This window comes from Pleurodeles waltl, chromosome 10, assembly GCF_031143425.1.
Source record: "Pleurodeles waltl isolate 20211129_DDA chromosome 10, aPleWal1.hap1.20221129, whole genome shotgun sequence".
NCBI lineage: Eukaryota > Metazoa > Chordata > Amphibia > Caudata > Salamandridae > Pleurodeles > Pleurodeles waltl.
In genome coordinates this window covers 452,068,998-452,083,133 of record NC_090449.1, presented here as the reverse complement: position 1 = coordinate 452,083,133, position 14,136 = coordinate 452,068,998, and the positions used below count along the sequence as shown (strand labels likewise).

The window sequence follows — 14,136 nt, the reverse complement described above, 5'->3', positions numbered from 1 at the left end:
TAGAAGAGCATTCCTTGGGTTAGTAGGGTACTATAGACGGTTTATCCCTCAGTTTTCCACAGTAGCAGAACCTCTTACAAACCTGCTTAAGAATTCCTGTCCCAAAACACTTCCCCCTCTATCTGGAACTGAACGACATAGTTTTGAACAACTACGAAAGGCCTTGACTGAAGATCCAGTGTTAGGCTGTCCCAATTTCCAGAAACCGCTTTTGTTACAAACAGATGCCTCGGATGTGGGGCTTGGGGCAGTGTTATCCCAGCCTCAGGATGACGGGCATGTACATCCTATATTGTATATTAGTCGGAAGCTCCTCCCTAGGGAAACCCACTACCCCACAATCGAGAAGGAATGCTTAGCAATTAAATGGGCCGTGGAAGCGCTTCGGTACTATCTCACTGGTCGGACATTTACCCTGGTCACGGATCACGCGCCAGTCACATGGCTTGCTCGCCACAAAGATACTAATTCTCGGGTCCTACACTGGTTTCTTTCATTGCAACCTTTCTGCTTCCAGATCAGCCACTCGCCTGGCAACCACATGACGAACGCAGACTTCTTGTCCCGCTATCTGGTCCCTAAGCGTCATCTACTGCCGCTCTCTAGGGGGAGTGTCTGTGACAGGCCGGACAAGGCCGGCCCGCACAAGTCCGGCCCGCACAAGTCCACTGCTGGTGCTGACGCTGCCCCTGAGGACCCGGAACTCCTCGGCCTACTCAGCAATCCAGGAGGGGCATGGAGGTCATGGCGGGAAGACGTCTGTTTAAAAAACCCGATCTTGAGTTTTCAAGGAAAGGCGGCGATCGAGGGAGAAGATGGAGCGGAGAGGAGAGCGTATCCAGGAAAGCGGAGGAATCCAGGAGTTCGAGGATCCGTGTGTCCCAATTGGGGACAGGAGGAGGGTGAAGAGCCGGGCGGCGGTGGTCCCGATCAGCGACAGAAGAAGAACCTGTCTTCAGGAAGTGGTCTCCATTAGCCCGCCACGCCTCTGGAAAAGCGTGGCATCACCAGGTGCGTGCCAGTGTCTGGGGCCGGGGTAGGGAGGACGGGAAGCAAATTAATTAAGAGGGGCTGCACATTAAGAATAAACGTCACGGTCAGGGAAGGGGGCTGCACATTAAGAATAAACGACACAGGCAGGGAAAGGGGATGCACTGTAAGAATAAAAGACACAGGGCAAGGAAGGGGGCTGCACATTAAATAAAACGAGGCGGGGAAAAGAGGAAATGAGCAGAAAGGAGTAAGAAAAAGGTTACTAAAGAGAAGAAAACAGGCATTGATCATGCAAACAAAGAAAGACAGAAAAGGAAAGGCCTTTACATAGTGCTATAGAAACCTACAGAGGAGAGCAGGAAGAGAACCTGAAAGTAAAGCAAAGGTAACCTCGTATTAGAAAGGGAAAGAACTGGAGAAGGACAGATAGAAAAGAGAAGAAAAGTAACAGCAGCAGAAGAGGGAAAGCCAGACAAGAAAACAAAGGAAAACACAAGCACTTACCGAGATTTTACTTCTTGTTTTCACATGTGCTTCCCGAGAGACCTGAACAAGAGAGAGAACAAGAAGAAGACTGTGAACCACTACCAGGACAAGAAGTATATATATTGCATGAACTACCCAAGAAACCATCGTTTTCATACTTATCACCATATATAACTAATAAAATAACCTCTACCAGAGCAGCAGACGCAGCCTTGCATACTTATTTGCGCCATTCCTGCAACATGCACTTTACTAGGGACTTACCAGTAAATCAAATATGCCAATCATGGATGATCCAAACAATAGTACAATTTATATAGCGAGGATTTGGACGTTAGCACTGATTAGCAGTGGTGAAGTGCAGAAAGACAATACACCAGCAAAAACAGAGTCCAGTATACCATAAAAACAGGAGATCGGAAGGCAAAAAGACAGGAGAGACACGCCAAAAAGCTGCCAGGTCTAACACATGCCCCCCCCAGCTGAGAGTAGGGGGAACTACCCAACCCCTGGGGAGTCCTCCTCTCTAAGGCGGAAAAACCTGGACAGACCATCAGCCTTGGCGTGTTCTGTGCCAGAACGGTGTTCCATTGTAAAGTCCATCCCCTGTAAGAAAATGGACCACCTCAACAGTTTTGGGTTGTCACCCCTCATCTGCATTAACCATCCGAGGGGCCTGTGGTTGGTCTGAACCCGTAAGTGAGACCCAAACTAGTAGGGTCTTAACTTCTTCAGCACCCAGACCAAAGCAAAAGCTTCCCTTTCAATTGAACTCCACCTTTGTTCCCTGGGTAGAAGTCTCCTGCTAAGGAAGACTACAGGCTGATGATTTAGGCCCTCTTGGTTCAGCTGTGAAAGTAATGCTCCCACAACATGCTCTGAAGCATCTGTCTGTGCCACAAACTCCTTGGATAAGTAAGGGGCCAGCAGCACAGATGCCATGCACATGGCCTCCTTCAGAGTGTCAAACGCACTCTGGCATGCCTCAGTCCAGATCACCTGTCTAGACTGCTTCTTACAAATCAGTTCTGTCAAGGGGGCAACAATGGTGCCATACCCCTTGACAAATCTCCTGTAGTACCCAGTGAGGCAAAGGAAGGCTCTTACCTCTGTACGGGTCTTGGGGGGTGCGCCCAAGCCCTAATGGCATTAATCTTGGGCTGTAGGGGCGCCACCCGGCCGCTTCCTACCTGGTGTCCCAAGTACACCACTGACCTCTGCCCTATCTGGCATCTACTGGCCTTGATAGTGAGGCCTGCGGCTTCCAGCACCTTCAACACTTCCCAGAGGTGGTGCAAGTGGTCCTCCCAACTGGAGCTGAACACAGCAATGTCAGCAAGGTAGGCGGCACTGAAGTTTTCAAGCCCAACCAGGACCTGATTGACCAACCTCTGGAAGGTGACAGGGGCATTCTTCAACCCGAAGGGCATGACCGGGAACTGGAAGTGCCCGTCTGGAGTTGAGAACGCTGAACTCTCCTTGGCCCCATCAGTTAAGGCAATCTGCCACTCCCCAAACATTAAATCAAACATGCTGAGAAACTTGGCTGCCCCCAAACAAATCAATTAGCTCATTAGCTCTGGGGATGGGGTGGGCGCCAGTTTTGGTGAGGGCACTGAGCCCCCGGTAGTCCACAAAGAACTGAAGTTCTGGTGTGCCACATGATACAGCAGCCTTGGTACCAAACCCACTGGGGTGGACCAAGGGCTGTTGGAGCACTCGCTCACCCCCAACATCTTGGAGACCTCCTCCTTGATGCTGGCCTTCACTCTGTCAGCCAACCTGTAAACCTTATTTTCCACAGGCAGACCTTCCCCCAGTGTCCACATCATGCATGCATAGATAGATGGGTGACACCTGGAATGAGTGAAAACACAGTGGGAATGTGTCCCAGTAACTGGCGACACTCACTCTGCTTCTCTAGAGTCAGAGAGGGGGAGAAGACCACGCTTTTTACTGACCCATCCTGCTCCTTGGCAGACAGGAGGTCAGTGAGAGGTTCACTTTCCTCTTCCGCCCTATCATCTGTAGCCAGAAGCATGGTTAACTCAGACCTCTCAAAGAGGGGTTTGCAGCGGTTCAGTTGTAGAACCCTCAAGGGGTTCCTTGGAGTCTGCAAGTCCACCAAGTAGGGACATCACTCTTGCACTTTTTCACATCAAATGGCCCTGACCACCTGTCTTGCAGAGCACAAGGCTCTACGGGGGCAATGACACACACCTTCTGGCCAGGCTGAAACTCAACCAAAGTGGTATTCTGATCATACCAGCATTTCATGTCTTCCTTGCTTGCCTCTAGGTTCTTTTGACTGAGCTTCCTGAAGCGGGCGGTCTGGTTTCTGAAGGCCAGCATGTAGCTAAATATATCTTGGGGTGGCTTCCTAGGAGCCTGCTCCCAGCCCTCTTTCACCAGACTCAGAGGTCCTCTGACCAGGTGCCCATACAACAGCTCAAAGGGGCTAAAGCCAAACCCCCTCTGTGGTACTTCCCGGTAGCCAAAGAGAAGGCATGGTAAGAGGACTTCTCACTTACGCCTCATGGAGTCTGACAGACTCCCCAATCATGCCTTTCAGAGTTCGGTTGAATCGCTCAACCAACCCGTTACATTGGGGATGGTAAGGAGTGGTGAATTTGTAATTCATTCCACATTCCTTCCACATGGCCTTTATGTACATTGACAAAGTTGGTACCCCCGTCAGATACCACCTCCTTGGGGAAACCCACTCGGTTAAAGATCCTCATCAGTGCCCGGGCCACAACAGGCGCTGTCACTATTCTCAGCGGGATAGCTTCCCAGTACTGGGTGGCATGGTCCACCAAGAATAGGATGAACCTGTTGCCTAAGGTTGTCTTGGGGTCCAGAGGCCCTACTATGTCAATGCCTACCTGTCAAAAGGGGTGCTCACTAGAGGAACAGGTTGGAGGGGAGCTTTATATTTCCCTCCACTTTTGCCACTTTAGGGCCAATAGAAGTGGGTGACAAGCTTATCAAAGGTCTTGCCCTGCCCCAAATGACCTGTCAGAGGCACATCATGAGCCAAACCCAGTAGGAAGGCTCTGTAGCGCTAGTGTACCACCAGCACACCGACTTCCCCACGCTTAGCAGTCTTAGGCTTGCTATACAGGAGATCATTCTCCCAATATATCGGGTGATCCTTGGGCTCAGCGCCAGCTGCCTGAACCTCGGCCTGCTGTCTAAGACCTACAAGAGTAGGGCACACCTGCTCTGCGCAGAACTCCTCCCTGGTGGGAACCCCTTCTTGCTGCCAATGGGTCAGCTCAGGCAGGTCTTCCAGTTCGGCCACTTGCTCTCCTGTAGGTGCCGGGGCATCCCCCTCGAGATCAGCCTCCTCCCGGACTGTGGGAACTTCTGGGGAAGGTTTTCTGTGCCCCTTGCCCTTTCTCTTGGCAGTCACCTGGGCCACTGTTTCAGGCTCCAGGTCTGCCTGATCTTTCTGTCTGGCTGCCATTGACAGAGTGGTCACACATGCCCACTCTGGCAACCCCAAGATCCCCAAGTGCGACCTGAGCGCCACCTTCTTCCAGGCAGAAGTCTCCAGGTTGTTGCCCAGCAGACAGTAAACTAGCATGGTGGGACTCACAGCTTCCCTCAAGGAACCTGAGACCACACCCTCCCCCATTCAAAGGGTACCTCTTGCCACCTTACATTGGTGCTCCGAGTTGTCCACTGCAACTACTTGGTGGAATACACCAGGGACTACTTGCTCTTCAGACACCAGGTGACACCGGACTGTGGTGACACTGGCTCCATTATCTCTGAGAGCTTCTACCCTCTGCCCATGATAGTGACCCACTGCCTGTATTTTTTAGTGTTATCAGGCAATAGTTTTCACTGGACCATCTCACAGTCCTCTAGTGAGGCAAGGGTCATCTCTGTGGGTTACCCACACCCACCTGGGACCAACTCCTCCCAAGCCCTACACTGGCTAATCCCTTGGTCTACCCACTGCTGGGTGGTTGTGTCCCCTTCCTGTGACCCACCCGGTCACAAGCAAAGCACTTACGGAGCCATGCCTCTGGAGGCTTCCCTCAAGAGGCCCATTGTTTCCTATCACCTTGGGGTGGGATTCCTTACCTGGGTTACTAGATTGGGGCCCTTTGGAAGACTCCTTTTGTTTACCCTCCCCCCCCCACACTCTGTTGCTGGGAACTCTGCCCACCCTTGGCAGAATCTCCCCCATATACCTTCGTGTGGACTCTGGTACTCACCCAACGGTCTGCCTCCATAGCAAGCTTCCTGGGGTCAGTCAGCTTACTATCAGTCAAGTGCTGGCACAGCTCTGCAAAACACAGACTAGACAAGTGCTCCCAGGCAATTAAGTTGTACAGCCCCTGAAAATCTGTCACGTTACTGCCCTTCACCCAACCATCCAGTGCTCTACAGAAAGAATCTACACATTCTAACTATGTCTGGGAATCAGTTTTCTTACTCTGTCTAAACTGATCCCTGTAGTTGTCAGGAGTGAGATCATACCTAGTGAGAAGGGCCTCCTTCATGTCAACATAGGTGAGGATGTACCCCTTACCAAAAGCTAGTAAAGTGTCCCTCCCCTCCTCTGTGAATTGGTTCCACAATCCTGCTCCCCAATTCTTCTCAGGGACCTTATTCATGTGGATGGATGGATGCGTCATATCCTTTAAACCACCTCTGGAAGTTGTCTCCCTTCTTGTGTACTCTCTCCCTACATTCTTGGGAATGTGTACTATTCTCTCTGACCGCACTGAGGAATTGCTGCCACCATCACTGCTGGATCTGCTCCTCACATCCAGCTCCTTTACTCTAAGCTCATGATCCAAGAGCATTGTCTCCTCCTCCATTTTCAACCTCTCCAACTGAATCTGGCGCCTCTTGGCTTCTCTCCTGTCCTCCAGCTCCTCTGGAGTCAGGCCCTTAGAACCACCACTGCTGCCTGACCAAGGGGGGTAGCTCTCCACCTGGCAGCTCCTGCATCCCCAGCACATCCTCCCTAGGAGTTGGCTCCACAGCCTCCCCAATTGGCTCCTCAGAGTGCCCACTGGCAGCTCTGGCTGCTACCCAGGCCCTCAGGGCCTTTTGTAGCTCCTCCTTCTTGGTGATGCCTCTAACCTGGACTTTGAGGTTTTTGCAAAATGCCTTTAGTTCCTTCACAGTATAGGTTTCCACCCTATCATCCTAAAACACCAAATCCTGGGATGCAACTGATGATGCTCTTGACTGAGCCATGATGTTGTTGGGGTTCACTTGAACTTGAGATCAAAATTGGGTCAAAGAGAAAAATAAAAAACTAAAATCTGTATGTGGCACGTACTGGTCTGTGATATGCTACTAATGAACACTAATCACTGTGGGTCACGTGCAAATGCAAGTCCTATCCTCACCACTGACAACCAATGTTAGAATTAGGGTCTCTAGTTTGCAGTCAGTTTGCACCCTGTCCAAGTAGGGACCCTCACTATAGTCAGGATAAGGGAGAAACCTACTCAGTTAACCCCTGCTCATCCCCTTGGTAGCTTGGCACGAGCAGTCAGGATAATCTCAGAAGCAATGTCTAAAGCATTTGCACATACCACACAGTAACACAGTGAAAACACTACAATAGGACACCACACCAGTTTTAGGAAAATAGACAATATTTATCTATGTTAAACAAGACCAAACGAGAAAGATCCAACATACAGTAATAAAGATTTGAATTTTGTAAGAATTACTTAAAAATACAGTTCCCTGAAGAAAATATCTCCACTTGGGGCTATCACGGCATTGTAATCAACAAAAGCAACATTTCAGGCGGGCCACAGCATCGCGGGCCAGCTATGGTGTCGGGAAGACCTGCAAACAGTACCTTTGGATTTGCAGGGTGTCGTGATCCTCGCAGTGAGCTCCGGAGAGCGGTGTTGCTGGCGTTGCGGTGTCGGTTCTTGAGTCGGTGCAGGGGTCATCGGCCCTTGAAGTCGGTGCGGTGCCAAGAGAGATGGTGTGACATGTGGTGCCCACAGGTCACGATGCAGGCAGCGGCTGGGTGACGGTCATCCAGCGGCATCGGTGAGACCAGGACTGCTGTGTGAAGCAGGGCGGTGTGACGTGCGGTATCACCAGGCCACGGTGCAGGCAGTGGCGTTGTTGTTGCTGAAGCGCTGTCGTTGGTAGGCCCAAGTCGGCAGTGTGGCGCGGGACAGGCTCTGTGCGGCATCCATGGGTCGCTGGTGAAGTCAGGAGCGCTGGCGTGGATGGCATCGGGGCTGCGGTGCCAAGAGAGGTGGTGTGACGTGGTGCCCACAGGTCACGATGCAGGCAGCGGCTGGGTGACGGTCATCCAGCGGCATCAGTGAGACCAGGACTGCTGTGTGAAGCGGGGCGGTGTGACGTGCGGTATCACCAGGCCACGGTGCAGGCAGTGGCGTTGTTGTTGCGGAAGCGCTGTCGTTGGTAGGCCCAAGTCGGCAGTGTGGCGCGGGACAGGCTCTGTGCGGCATCCATGGGTCGCTGGTGAAGTCAGGAGCGCTGGCGTGGATGGCATCGGGGCTGCGGTGCCAAGAGAGATGGTGTGACGTGGTGCCCACAGGTCACGATGCAGGCAGCGGCTGGGTGACGGTCATCCAGCGGCATCGGTGAGACCAGGACTGCTGTGTGAAGCGGGGCGGTGTGACGTGCGGTATCACCAGGCCACGGGGAAGGCAGTGGCGTCGTTGTTGCTGAAGCGCTGTTGTTGGTAGGCCCAAGTCGGCAGTGCGGCGCGGGACAGGCTCTGTGCGACATCCATGGGTCGCGGTGCAGACAGGGACACCTGTTGACGACACTGGAGTCGATGGTGCTGGGTTCGGTGAGCTGGGGCTGCGGTATGGGACGGGACGGTACTTCGTATACCTCACAAGTGGTGTCCACAGGTTACGGTGCGAGCGGGGGCTTGGTAAAATTGTCCATTGATGGCGTTGGTGAGACCAGGGTCGTGGTGAGAAGATTATTCGCGATTCTCTACTTTAGCCAAAAAAGGTAGGAGAGAGATTAGTCAATCATTTTCAGGCAGGGTTCTGTCTAGCAAGGGCATTTTTAAAAGAGGAATAACTTTAACATGTTTCCATGCAGTGGATACCACAGCAGTAGACAATGAGAGATCTTCTAGACTTATAAAAAACATAACTAAATAAATGTGTGCATATATAAAATGATTATAACATAGCCCACTCCATCAAGACACACAAGCCCCCTTACAGGAAGACGCCTCTACTGTGGAAAGCCTTCACCCTGGGCACAACTGACCATGGAAACCACACTCTAACTCGACTCTCAGGCAGCATTACGGGACCTAGCTCCTACTATGCACAGTCTTCACCCACAGCACATCACTTATTGGAGAGCCCACACTCTCCAGACTCCCAAGCCCAATTAGATGGCCAACCTTCTATATGTCCTGTCTTTACCCTCTGCAAAACTCTTCACGAGGAGCCCATTCCTTCCAGACTCCCAAGTCCTATTGGGTGCCCATGCCCCTACTACGTACAGCCTCCATCCTGTGCACAACTCTTCATGTAGAAACCACTCCTTCCAATCACCCAAGCCCCATTAATTCACTAAACCCCTACTATATATCACCCTGTGCACAACATTTCACAGTGAGCCCAATACTCCCAGACTCTCAAACCCTCTTATGTTCTGAGACACCTACTATGCACAGCCTTTGTCCTGAGAACAACTCTCCAACAACTCTTCATGGAGAGGCCTTTCCTTCCACGCACTCCGGCCCTAATAGGTGGTGAAACATGTTGTAAAAGCTTACACTCACTAGCAGTAATGAAGCTATACAAAGTTTGCTCTAGATAATGCTCACTAAATACCTTTCAGAGCTATACGTGTATAGAAAACTCTTACACTCATCGGATGTTATTAGTGATGTCATTTGAGCTGTCATCAGTGATGTCATCAATAAAGACACTTCTTTGCTGAAGTGTTGGCAACCAATCCAATATCAGCGTGGGACAGTTGAATTCACAGAGGATCCTCGTCCTTATATCTATATTTTTTGGGCGTTAAATTTCTCTGAAACCACTAAATGGATTTGTATCAAATCACAATCTGTGGAACGGAATCTATTTTCTTGTGGTACCTGGTGTAAATCCGTTCAGTGGTTCGGGCTGTAGGCATGTCTAAAGGTCCTATGAAAATAAAATTAATGGGGAAAACGCATTTTGAGACTCCATCTTTTCTTGGTCTCGCTTGACAGATCACCCCAAAACTTTCACGCCAGAAGCTGTACTTTGCAATGTATACGTTTTGAGAATTTTGTGAAGATTCATCAAACAGCCCCAAAGTTTTAAATATATATATATATATATATATATATATATATATATATATATATGTAACATATTACCAGTTTTACTTTTGATTTTCCAGTAGTGTGCTTTATTTTTAAATGTCATGAATAACTTTTCACAGGTCCTCTGGTACTCCCGCTGGACTGTAGACCCAATGGAACGGTCATGCAAGAGTTCCGTTTGGGTTTTACTTCCTAGTGCAGGTCCCGTGAGCGTGCTGCGGAACCTTAGCAAAAAAAATAAAAAATGGTGTTTAGTATAAAATAAGATTTCCATTCAAATTTGAGACTAGAGCTTTTGTAAATGTGTCAAATAATGAGGCTTCCTTGAGTCATTGTGGGTGAAAAATGCCTCATTTTTAGTTTTGTGATCTTGGAGCAATAACACAAGAGTACCAAGGGAGCTTTAGCGCTCACATAAAAGACATATGATTGGTTGAAATCAATGTCTTGTTCCATTCGTAGGAAGTTCCTAACCTTTCAACCTCATTTGTGAATAGTACTTTGGTATTACAAAATCTCTGTGCTACGCTCATAACTTTGTGGCTAATTTTTAGAGGGTTCTCTATGGCACGTGGAGAAAAGGTGTAAACTAGAGATCGAGGAGAAGGAAAAGAGCTCTCAGTGGCCCATCAAAGAGTCCCTCGTGTGCCAATACTTCACATTACATGAAGGTGCCAAATTAAGTTTCTTCTAGGTCTGTCACATGCACTATTTGCAAGACTGAGTTCTCCAGAGACAAGAAGTGCAGTCACAGGACTTCTGGCATCTGAAGGCACATGTGGTCCATGCATCCTGTACCCTAGCACCTGCAGATCACCAACAGGATGAGGAATAGGTGTCCACCTCTATATCTGGAACCTCTATTGGACAAGGAGTACATCCATATGGAACAAAATAGTGCTGGAACAAAAGTGTGCAGAAAGGAACTAGTTCATTTTTTTCTCACTCCAAGTTTAAAGCCCCTCTATTTGATGAAGTTGAACTCCATAAAAAAACACACAAAAAAATGTAAAACTGTTAAAAACTACCATGAAAATGGTTCTTTTCTGAACAACCTTTACAGGTTTAAAAATAGAAAAAATAATGTTGGTTGCCATGTGTATCTCTTTTTGAAAGAGTGTCATAAGAGTCTTCTATTGCAGCCTATATAATAATAAACTGTAGGCCTATTGTTAAACGTGCAAGTAAAACTCAAACACCTATAACAATAGATTTCTGTGAGATTTTCAAAGATTATTCAACAACAGAACACACTATCTGGGATGGTTTATAACAAAAAGTATTGTAATGTGATGCAGTGCACTACCCTACATTACTTTGCATCGAGGAGAAGTTCCATAGGCAGTGTATGGGAGTTCCTGTGCATCCATGAAAGGATTTTGATGCCAATCCATATCGACAAAAACTTGAAAATATGGATTTGCAGCACAATCTTGCTCCTTCCTAAGGCTGGCATAACAAAGAGAATGTTTTTTTTTTCTTTTTGTTTGTTTCCTCTTTCATGTGTGCTGCATTCTGTAGTACACATAAATACAGTATACAGCCTTAAATGATAGTTTATGTGGAGAAAGGAGTCCATTCCTGCACAAAAGCTATCCTGAGCACTCCTGAGCTCAGGACAGAGGCTCTTGTGCTATTGAGCTTGACTGTATGAAAAGAGAGCTCTCTATGAAGACTTCTGTGCAAGGTGAAGTGTATGTGTATTATGGGCTTGACCATCAAATGGGGCTTGGGTGTCTGCAAAAATGGGCTCTCCATGAAGACTTCTGTACAAGATGCTGAGTGTCCATAGTATGGGGCTTGGGTGTCTGGAGGGAGTGAGGAAGACTTCTGTACTATGTGAAGGGTGTGTGCTGTAGGAGCTTGGCTACCTATTCGGGCTTGGCTATCTGGAGGGAGTGGGTTCTCTGTGGAGACTTCTTTAGAAGGAGACATGTGTCCATACTACGGTTTTAAAATCAAGGGAGGTTTGGGTGTTTGAAGGGAGTGGACACTCTTTGAGACTTCTGTCACGGCAAAGGGTGTAAGCAGTAGAGCGTTGGCCATCTAATCAGGCTTGGGTGTCTGGAGGGAATGGGCTCTGCATGAAGACTTTTGCACATGGCAGGGGACTTCAGTATACGGCAAAAGGTGTGCGTAATAGGGGCTTTGCTAAGTAATGGCACTCAATTGCACTGAGGGACTTACCTCTCCATGAACAGCTATGTACAGGGCAAAGGCATTGTGTAGTAGGGGCTTGGCCACGCAATGGCCCTTTAGTGTGCTGAGGAACTGGCCTCTCTGTGAACAGCTCTGTACAGAGCAAAAGCTGTGTGTATTAGGGGCTCGGCCACGTAATGGCACTTGAGTGTTCAGACGCACTGGCCCTTCCCTGAACAGCTATGTACAGGGCTAAGCATGTGCACAGTAGATGCTTGGTCACATAATGAAGCATGAGTGTGGTGTGGGACTGGTCTCTCCATGAAGAGCTCTGTACATGCAGAACACTGTGCACAGTGGGAGTTTGTGCACGTAATGTGGCTTAGGTGTGGTGAGGGACTAAACCCTCTGTGAAGATGTCTGTACAGGCTGTAGGGCTCCCGGTCTTGGGATGGCACCTTGGCAAAAGGTTCCTTGCAGGCCGAGTTCAGCAGGAATCTTTGGTCCTGGAGCTGGTCTCAGGTCAGGATTCACCAGGCAGTGCAGCTCGGCAACACATGGGTGACTTGAGTGCAGAGGTGCTCCTAGCTGTGCAGAGTGCTGAACGGATCCGTGTGTGTGGTCAAAATGCAACACTTGGCAAAAACACACTTGTGGGTGGATGTACACTCTACTCTCGGAGAGTAGAGGCCTTTGGGGAGCCAGGACCTGGATTTAACAGTTGGAACTTCGCCACCACGACCGGTGGCTCCGGGTGCAGAGGTAGCCTTGCAGCTGTCAATCACGGGCAGGTCGCACCAAAGATGCTTTGCCACTTACTCAAAGTCACCTACTTCATGATGCACGATCTCATCAGTGGAGTTGCTGTCGACATCGGTCATTATTACTGATGGTCACTCTGGAGTCGCGGATGTCCAAGACAGGGTCGGTTACCAAGTTGGTGACCATCAGGCCCTGGCAGTGGCAAAAGTAATCCACAGGTACTTCGTAGGCTGGAGTACGACAGAAGTGGGGTAGTGGCTCGAAACCTGGTGTGAGCCTCACTGCAACTCCTGGAGGTCAGGTCACAGTTTCTCTCTGGGCTCACTCATGAGAGGCCCGATGGGATGCACTTCTTGTGACGCAGCACAATGATTCTTCTGCAGGTTGCAGGTGTCTGCTCCACCAGTCAGAGGAGTCTGCTTTAGTTTCTGGTATCCACTGGGGTCCTTCTTGCAGGGAGCAACAAGCTTTTGCCATAGGCACACGTTGAACATTCTATTCTAGTACATGGTCTCCTCACGGCACTTGAGTGTCCTATCTTTGGTTGCGAGGTAGTCCAAAGTCCTGTTGTCGGTGACAGCGTCTTCTCTGTGCCTCTTCTTGGATTCAAAGTCAGAAATGAGATTCCGGTGCCAGAGGTGCCCCATATATGCTGGTTTTAGGGGAGTTGAGGATTGAGGGGACAGTGGCCAATGGGCTCCTGGGCCCCACGGCTAGCCCACCTCTGTGGTGACGACTTACTGTGGGAGTACATTGTTTTTCTACCCAGAACTCACTAATTCACGGTTTGCCAAGATGGCAGAACCTTGCCTCGGCTATACAGACCTCCTAGCCCACCCTGGGGATGTGGCTAGCCTTCTGGTGGTGTATGCCTTCTGAATTCCTAATTGTCCCGCCTGACGGCCTGGACAAGGCAAGAAGGGCTTTGTCCTGGAGTGGGGGCCAAGAGATCACTTATCAAAGCCGGTGAAAGCCTTTGAGGCTCACCCCCTTGATTACTGTAAACACTAACTATCCTGGGAGGGAGGAGGTGCAACCTCCTTCCTGCCCAGGTCCTTTGTCTACGTCCTTTGGACATGCTAGCATGACCAGCAGGAAGGCAGACTCTTGTCTTAGTGGAAAACTGTTGGAAAGCACACCAAGGCAGGAGAAAGCTGGTATCTTGGTGGGCATCCTCTGAGGACACCACTAGGGTACATGCTAGGTAATGAGCATGAGAATCATGTTCAGAGGTAAAACGCTTGGTGTTTGACACCAAACACTGGGGAATTTGGTCAGGTCATCATGGAGCTGGACATCGTGGATTTGGCCAGATGCCAACCCATGTCATCCTATGGACCGATGGTCACCTGCATTACGGTCATGCATATATGGCCATACTCTTTACACAGTGCACCCTGTCTCCTGGGCTATAGGAGGCCTGCCTTAGGGGTGACTGACCC

The 14,136-nt window shown here is 49.5% G+C and overlaps 1 protein-coding gene across 2 annotated transcripts in view; it reads right to left on the bottom strand.

Annotated features, from left to right (window-relative positions):
* The window catches only part of SLC4A2 (solute carrier family 4 member 2), a 2,186,615-nt gene that overhangs the window by 2,114,198 nt on the left and 58,281 nt on the right, over nt 1–14,136 (bottom strand). For both annotated transcript variants that reach the window (XM_069210734.1, XM_069210733.1), the window contains exon 2: nt 1,498–1,539. The gene's annotated coding sequence lies outside the window, so the exon portion shown is untranslated. The remainder of the gene's footprint in view (nt 1–1,497; nt 1,540–14,136) is intronic.